Raw genomic sequence first — 9,891 nt, forward strand, 5'->3', positions numbered from 1 at the left:
TGGTGTCGCACCTCCGCACAGGTTAATATCGCCCACACTGACGCACCTACTGACAGGTGCCATGCAACTGTTTGCTTGACAAGAAAAAAGGTAGTATGACGTGCTATACCTGTCTACTTTTTTGACCAGACGTGTCAGACCGGACTTGTCAGAACAATTAAATAAATAAATACATAAAATAATAGTAAAAGCAGCATATGGTTTTTTGACACACTTTTTGTGCTTGGGGACTGTTCTGACCACCCTCGTGCTCGGGGACTATCGTGACTATCCTTGTGCTCGGGAACTGTCCCGACCACCATCGTGCTCGAGGACTGTTTTGACCACTCTCGTGCTCGGGACTGCCTCGATCGCCCTCAGGCTCGGGGACTATCCCGACTACCTTTGTGTTCGGGGACTGTCCCAACTACGGTTATTCTTGGGGATTCGTCGTTTTCCCCCATGCTACGCTTGGGGACTGCCCTGACCACTCTCCGACCATTGCTCGGGGACCTCTCTCCTCGGCTACATGTGATTTGTACTCACATACAGTTGAGAGGCATTTATTTTTTCTCACTTAGACCTTGCTACAAGGCTGATACCTCCCCTTCCAGCAAGCTCGGGGACTACATCGGTATGATGCACTTGCCGGTGCAGCTCGTATCGCTTGTACGACGATTGGATTCTCAACTTAACTGGGAATTCTTTTTAGACCCTAGCACCACGTGCCTACGTCACCTACTACCAGGCTCGGGGACTAAGTGGGCACACTTCACCTTGCGGTGAATGTGCTTATTTTATTGACCCCTACGCTCTGACTGTTGGCCATAACTACTACTGTACAAGGGTTACTTACATTTCTTTTTAGAAATACAAGTGGGCACACTTGATCAGGAAAGAAATCTTTTTCTTTTTTCTTTAGAGCACCATGCATTCTTCGGACAACCGGAATCTTCAGCTATAATCATGGTCTACTGCTCTCTGTGCTGACCAGAATACTGGCACATTTGCTTGGTCAATGTTTCAACAAGTTGGAGATGACATGAAGACAGACCGCATTAGCCGAAGAAGATCAAACGGCGTGTCACAACATAATACATGGTGCTCGGGGACTAGCTGTGGGGGTATTAACCCCTATACCCTTACGGCTAGGTTTGGGCCAGCCCAGACCAGGGGGTCCAGCCCACTAGAAGACGATGCGCGGCCCAACCGATCTGCTCGGAGTCCCGCGCAAGGAATCAAGGCAGACCTAGAGATCAAGCAAGATCCTGGTCAGTTAGAATAGGAATCCTTATCTGGACACCTATGGCAATTGTAACTGGTTGGGATTAGTTTCCAGATCTATAACCCTGCCCCCTAGACTATATAAGGCGGGTAGGGGACCCCTCTCGAAAATCATCTCATTTACATACAGCAATACAATCAGACATAGGACGTAGGTATTACGCCTTCATGGCGGCCGAACCTGGATAAAACCTCATGTCTATCTTGCGTCACCATCTCGTTCGTAGCTTGCGCACCTATCTGCCGATAATCTACTACCTTGGGCATACCCCTAGGTAGACTGCCGACCATATTTTGTCGACACATAGGGACAACTGACTGGTTGATCACAAGCCTAATTCCTCCAAACTCTAGCAATTTGGTACCCATTCGGGATTTTTCCAAAGTATTGAAAAGTAAAGCAAGCGTAAGTACATGTCGTACTCAACAAATATAACATGGGGTTCATGAGGCTCAAAAGGCTGACACTGGTTTAACTGCGATTAGCTTTTAATGAGTCAGGATTTTAGCAATTGAGTAGCAACAAGTTTATCACAAGCCCATATAAACACATGATCAGGTAAACATGAATAATGAATTGCATAAACAATTAACCATTAATGAGCATCTTTATCATCAGTATCATCAGTGTTCATCATCATTGACAATTAATGATCATCTATTCCGTAAGGGTTCCAAGGCCGCTCATGACCGTGAGCATGACTGATATACCAGTTTTACACTCTACAGAGGTTGTACACAATCACTGTGAGTCATGATTTACCCTTTTGCCCAAGGTGATCAGCCCCTTGACCCACTACCAAGGAAGGTTGGTAGGGTTCACTATGAAGCCTTTCAAAGGTTCGTCTAACAAGTTAGGGCCACTAAGGTTTCCCCATCAATAAGCATGACCCCCCTCTAAGGAGTGACTAACAATATACAAAGAAACCAAAGTGCACCCTCTTGGAAGGCCGAGATCATACAAATCAGAGCCCCTCTTGCACCACAAAGGCAACCACTAACAAGCTAGAAAAGGTCCTCATACTTGACTAAAGCCAGAGCCATGTAGCCCTCACAGTTGTACTGTAAGTCCCGGATGATCACTTATAGATAAGTCCTTAGGGAGAGGAATCTAGAGCACCATAAAAATAGCCCAATGCTCTAGCCCCTTGTTCCATGTTGCTAAAAAGCATCTTTTAATGTTTATTGCACATACCATTAGTCAAGTTACAAGATCCCATGCTACCCAATGCAATAACCCATACGTAACAAGGCACAAGGTACAAAGTACTAGGGAATCCTTAGTGGTAGTCAAGGTAGACACATGCAATATGATAAGTGATTAATGGTGTATAGGACAACAAGGAAGATCCCATGCTATACTTGCCATAAACTTAGACCCTTCTTCCAATCCAAATCTTCAAAGATCTGCTTCTTGATTCACCATGTATAGCTCACCGACTGGACATGACCATAAAGCACCACACAAACATCCATGCAATAATACATGAAGCAAATAATAGGTCTAAATTAAAATAGTACACCAATTATAAAATCAAGATGAAAAGTTTGTAAAACAAATCTATGTCTCACTACAATCACACAGACGTGAAGAGCACGCTAATCGGAGCGACGGTGCAAAAGATACATCTACCGATAAATTTGCTTTATATGTGGAAAAGAAAACTATAGACTTCATTTATTTTAACTATATAAAATCATATATATAAGATGTTTTATAAATAATATAAATTGTATTAAATCAAATTTAGATTTAAATCATAAAACTAAAGTAAAACAAATCATATTTTATTTATACAATCCAGTTGCATAATTATTATTCAAATTAAAGTTTAAATATAAAATTCTAGAAATAGTGACATGATAAACATTGTTACTAATGCATAATTTATGTTGTTACGAATCCAACGTAACTTGAATGGGCTTAAATGGAGTTAAAACGTAGAAGATATGAATTAAACAAGATTTCCTTTATTAAAATAATAGATTAAATCTAACCTCGAATTTTAAATGTTGAAAACATCCTTAATAGTAGTATGAACACATAGACAACATAAATACAAACCTAATGCAATTTGAACGGGTCAAATCGGAGTTAAAACAACAAAGTTCGAGGTTGATCTGGACCATTGGATCGAGAGTGAACGACATAACTATAAATAACTTTGTTGTTTTAACTCTGATTTTTGAAGTTAAATACGCAACGGAGTTATTTGAATGGGTCAAATCAGAGTTAAATACACAATGGACCATGGATTATAATCTATAAAAGGGCAGGGGCTCTTTTGTAAAAGAAACTGGCGAAGGGGTACCGGTTAATCTGGACCATCGGATCGAGAGTGAACGGCAGGGATTAAAGGAGGGAAGGAAGGAGGGGCGTGGCTGGTCGAAACAGAAAGGCCGGCATGGTGGAAGCCATGGCCGGCGACGGAGCTCGTTGGCAAAACAAGAAAACGGCCTTAGAGGCCACGGTTTTTGACGGGGAAACCACGGGAAGAGAGAGAGCGGCGAGGCGAACATAGCAAGGGGGATTTTGGCGGCGTGGAGCAAGTGGATGTGGCGTTTTGCTTGGCAAGGCGGGTGGCTCATCGGCGGAAAAGATTCAATGGCGGTTGTTTGGCTTGAGGCGAGGTAGCACGAGCTAGGATTTGGTAGGGAGGCGGTGGACACAGGGCTCAGCTTTATAGGAGCGGAAGCAGCGTGGCGCGCAAGGCAATGACGCAGGGCAGCCTCGAACTCTCAGCGACGACGGCGGTGGAGTCCGAGCGGGAGACGTCTAGAGGTGGAAGACACGGCTGAAGCATGGGCCCATGATGGTAGCAACTACGTGAGGGGGAGGTGGGTGCACGGCTCCATGCGTGGGCCGGCGCGGTGACTGGGCTACGGCCTGATTCGCTGGGCCAAGCGAAAAAGAAGGGAATTGGGCCGGGCACCAAGGGAGAAAGGAGAGAGCACGCTGGGCTGGCTCAGGAAGGGCCTGAGGGAGAAAGGATGAGGTCGGGCCTAAAGAGAGGGAGAGAGAGTTTTCTTTTTTTCAAATCCTTTTCTATTTTGTTTTCCAAAACCAAATTCAAATGTAAACCAAATCAAATTTGAATATGCTTTCAAATATACTTTTCAACTCAAATAAAATGGGCAATTTTGGTAGGCTTTCAAAAATAAATTTTACAACTTTTTAAATTCTTTTATTTTCTAATTTTCTTTTCTTTTACATCAAAGCCATTTTCTAAAGCATTTTAAATCCTTTTCAGTTTTAGTCAAAACCACTCATCTCTAAGAATAAAATGCAACAGCATGAATGCACATCCATGTTGCTACCTTATGATAAATTTTAAATTAATGAAAATTTTTATTTTCCTATGTTTTCATGAGCACATAAGTTCCAAATTAAATCATTTTAACTCTATTTCCAAAAATTCAAATTTTAGGGTGTTACATTATGTCAATGCAAATGGCCAAGAGAGTGAGCTTGAGCCAGCCATGGGGCTTAAATAGAGCCCCCAACCAAATAGAGCCATTGGGCAAACACTGCTCTGCCTCCATGGGGCGACCGGACACACAGGTTGGGTTGATCGGACGTAGGACCCTAGCATCCGGTCCATGAATCTGCGCCATGTGTTCCTTCCTTTGATTCTCCACCGCATGATCCTAGCAGTCAGATTCGCCCGCGCCAGCACTCAGGTGACGGCCGGACGCACAGGAGACAGGACTGGACGCGCCGGTGCCATCCCTGCTCATGCGCACGCCCGTGTCATCACCCAACGATCGGACATGCTGCTCCTAGCGATAACCCAGCGTCAGATCATTTCCAGTAAGCATCTAGAGGTGTTTTTTTGTGACCGAACACGTCTGCTTAGGTGTTGACCAGACCCAGGCTAGAGTCCGGTCCTTCTTCTCCTCTATGCGCCAACGCTTCGTGACTGATGTCAGCGTACGTCACCTTCTGACAAGATGCAGGCCCTGCACGTCCGGTCACATTCACTGTTTAGCATCCGATCAAAAGACCGAGTGTGGCCTTCACTGCGCACCACTGACAGGATGCGGCTGCTGAGTCCGGTCGCTGCTAGAGCAGTGTTCGGTCACCTCGACATAGCCCCTTCTCAACTTCAACTTTGCCACCCTTGATCATATGTGCTAACCACCAAGTGTATCACCTTGTGCATGTGTGTTCGCATATTTTCACAAACATTTTCAAGGGTGTTAGCACCCACTAGAATCTAAATGCATATGGAATGAGTTAGAGCATCTAGTGGCACTTTGATAACTGCATTTCGATACGAGTTTCACCCCTCTTAATTGTATGGCTATCGATCCTAAATGTGATTACACTCGCTAAGTGTCTCGATCACCAAACCAAAAAAACTCCTATCAAGTTTCACCTTTGCCTTGTGCTTTTTGTTTTTCTCTTTCTTCTTTTCCAAGCCAAGCACTTGATCATCACCATGGTCACACCATCATCATGATCTTCACCACTTGTTCCATTACTTGGAATGTGCTACCTATCTCATGCTCACTTTGATAAACTAGGTTAGCACTTAGGGTTTCATCAATTCACCAAAACCAAACTAGAGCTTTCAATCTTCCCCTTTTTGGTAATTGATGACAACCCTTTCACAAAGATATGAATTGAAATTCATTTGAATCCATATTGCTTGCCCAAGCATATTTACTATGTATAAAAGAATATGGACAAGTTTCATGAACCCCCATTGGTAGCATTTGCTCCCCCTACATATGTGCTAAGAGTTTGGATTGAAGCTTGCACATTTGCATGGATTTGAGTTGTGGGAGAGTAATGTCTACCAAATGATGCTAAGTTATAAGAGATGGACCTTTGAAGCGTGATACCAATCGAAGTGCACCAATATACCATCCTTAGCACCATTAGTAACTAGACATACACAAAAACTAGAATACCCTATGAGATCAACATTAGAAGCAAGGGTCTAGTTTGCACAATATAAGCATAAATCTAGTTACTCAACCTATGCATGCTAGTTTTTCATTTGATCATTCAAACCTACAACTAGCATACACCACACAAGCATGGAATTTTAAATTTTAAAAAACTTATACCGTGCAAGCAAACATATGAAATGCACATTCAAATGCATTAATCAAGTTTGTGAGCTAGCTCCCCCTATTTGTGTGCTCCAATTTTAAATTGATCCCCTTACTTTCTCATATCTCTCCGCCTATGTTAATGTTCTATGTTAAAGCTCTCCCCCTTTGTCATTTTTCACTATCTTTGTGAAATTTCTCCTCCTTTGTCATCAATGACCATAGAGGTTCAATTTTAGATAGGTTAAGATTATCAATGCCAATCAATGGGGTGAGGATCATTTTCCCATATTTGGTCCAATCTAGAACACTTGCCAAAGATATTTAACTCAGTTTGATCCAATGACAAGCTTCTTCACACCTCATTTCAAGTGTTATCTTGTACCATGTTGAGTTAAACACTTATAGCTCATTTTCTAGATTAAACACTAGGTTCGCAAGCCCACAAACATGTCATATGCTACCACTAGATCAAATCAAGCATAGAAGCAATAGTGGTACCATACGAGCATCAAATTCATTTGATTTTCATAAATGGGCCTAAGACATGTGAGGAATGACTAGATGCACTAAGCAACTCCTTAGCAAAGAATGTATGCATGCCAATCAACTTTTACCTTGGATTGCTAGAAGGAGAGGCATCTCATATAAATGGGGGTGCATCAACACAAATTTGAGAAATCTAATATGTTCAACTCATTCCTTAGCTTGCAAAACCTTTTCTCATCTAATGGCTTGGTGAATATATCGGCAAGTTGGCCTTCGGTGCCCACACTCTCAATGCAAATGTCCCCTTTTGGTTGGTGATCTCTAATGAAATGGTGGCGGACATCAATGTGTTTTTTTCTTGCATGTTGAACCAGATTGTTGGTTAGCATGATTGCACTCTCATTATCACAAAGCAATGGCACTTTCTTGAACTTGACTCCAAAGTCATTCAAGGTAGCCTTCATCCAAAGTATTTGTGCTCAACAACTACGGACAGATATGTATTCAGCTTCAGTGGTTGATAATGCAACACTATTTTACTTTTTTGATGACCATAAAACAAGTTATCTTCCCAATAATTGACATGTGCCTGAGGTGCTCTTCCTTTCAATCTTGCATCCCGCATAATCCAAGTTAGAGTAACCAACTAGCTCAATCTTTGCACCTTTAGGATACCACAAACCAACATTTTGTGTATGCTTTAAGTTCCTCAATATTCTCTTTGTAGCCTTCAAATGACTTTCTCCTGGTGAGGCTTGAAATCTTGCACACATGCACACACTAAACATAACATCTGGCCTTGATGCGGTAACATAGAGTAGGCTTCCAATCATAGATCGATACAACTTTTGATTCACCATGTTGCCACTTGCATCACTATCCAAGTTGCCATTTGTTACCATTGGTGTACTAATGGCCTTTGCCTCATTCATGCCAATATTCTTGGTGAAAAGAGTGGTGTCAACCTTGCCCATTATGAACCCCTTTGAGAGTAGGAAGTCCCTTAACCTCTCATACCATGCTCTTGGTGCTTGTTTCAATCCATACAATGCCTTCTTCAATTTGTACACATGGTCAGGCTTCTTGTCATCTTCAAAACCGGGAGGTTGCTCAACATATACTTCTTCATTAATGTAGCCATTGAGAAATGCACTCTTGACATCCATTTGATAGAGCTTGATGTTGTGGGCACAAGCATAGGCTAGGAAGATTCTAATTGCTTCCAATCTAGCAACTGGGGCATATGTTTCAGCAAAGTCAAGACCTTCAACTTGAGTGTAACCTTGTGCTACCTAAAAGCATCAAGATGCTCAAGAGGGGGGTGAATTGGGCTAATTCTAAATTTCTTTCAATAATTAAGCCCTACCCTTAGCCCATTTTACCCCCTTGTGCCTAGAAGTGTTTCTATTGTTCTACCGCACAAAAGTTATGCACTCGTTATTGTCCAACTTAGCAGTTTTTAGGGTGACCAGACGCACCGGTCGAAGTGACAGGACACCACCCTTAATAGTATAGCCAAATGAAAAACAAGGTCCTAAACTACTCTAAGTGTCTCTCCAATGCTAAATGACACTTAGAACTAGTCCATCCTTAACCTTGTCATCCAACCTTTGAAAACTGAAACGATTTTCATCGATAGGGGCATGAAAACCACAATTTCCCAAACAATCATTATTACCATGACCTAACTCAAGTTGCCTCTACAAGACACACGTTAGTCACAGTAATCTCATGTCATCATTAATCACCAAAACCCAACTAGGGGCCTAGATGCTTTCAATCTCCCCCTTTTTGGTGATTGATGACAACACAACCTCGAGTATGTATAAGAGATGAGTGAGGTTTTCAACATACTTGGTTCATGTAAGCAATTGACAATAAGAACAAAAGGGGTTAGGCATGCTTATATGATCCAAGCCAATGCAACGTACCCACCAGTCCATCCTAGGAGATCTACCAGACCTGGCAAGCAGCTAAGGTGGGGATGGATCTGCTCTCCTACAACTACAACTATAGCCTCTAAGGAGCATACTCTCTGAGATCTAAATGCCACACCACTATTGAGGTAGGCATTGTAGAAGTCCTCCTATAGCACTATGTAGAACTGCTCTAAAGGACACTCATCCCGCCTCGGCGGAAACCACTACTCAACCTCCACAAAATGGAGCTGCTGCACCTGTCTAGCTATGGCTGCCCGCAAGACCAAGTGTACCACTGGAGGTGGACCCTGTGGTCTGGGAGGCAAACGAGAACCATGTCTCTGTGTCTTAGGCCTCGGTAACACCTAGGTGCGAGTACGACTAGAACATTGAAGCCATGGCTGCACTGCCTGCTCTGGGTGCTCTGCCTGCTCCTGGTGCTGCTCGGTCTCCTCCTAAGGCTCAATCTCTTCCACTCAAGTGCCCTCTAGTACATCCTCCAGAGATACACGCTGACCTCCAAGCATGATAGTACCATGTGGACTTCCAAGATTGGCCTCAAGCTGCTCGACTGCAGTCCTCTGAGCTAGTGACAATTGATCGCCAATGCGAATACCACTACCTCTGCCACCTCTCTTAGCACGCTCTACAGCGGCGGCCACTGCTACTGCTCTCTCTGCCTCTATGTCACCACTCTTGCACTTCTTCTTTGAAGTGGTCTTCTTTGGCCCCTTTCCTTTTTCCTACTCTGTTAAGCGACGTGGACGCCTCTCATCATCATCAGGGCCACCCCTGACATTCTTGTAATGAGCCATAACTAACACTACAAAGAACTCAACTGACTAGCAAAGGACCACTACCACTGACAAAGGACAACTGTCACTGACTCCTCCTAGCACTGAGGATCACTACCCAACTGACACTTGCTGAGGCTTGGCCTCAATCCTTACTCGTAGGCTTGGCCCCGAGTTTATCTATCACTACTCAACTGCCACTGCCTCACTACCCAACTCGCTGCACAAGATAGAATAGGAAATATACATAAGCAACATTATATTCTAGAGGTAAGTGAAGCCTTACTAGAAGCAAAACATATGAGGTAAGGGAGTGAATGGCATGGCTGGCTGCCTAACAAATCCCTGTGAAAAGGTAAGAATTG

Source organism: Miscanthus floridulus, chromosome 14 (genome assembly GCF_019320115.1).
Source record: "Miscanthus floridulus cultivar M001 chromosome 14, ASM1932011v1, whole genome shotgun sequence".
NCBI classification, from domain to species: Eukaryota; Viridiplantae; Streptophyta; class Magnoliopsida; order Poales; family Poaceae; genus Miscanthus; species Miscanthus floridulus.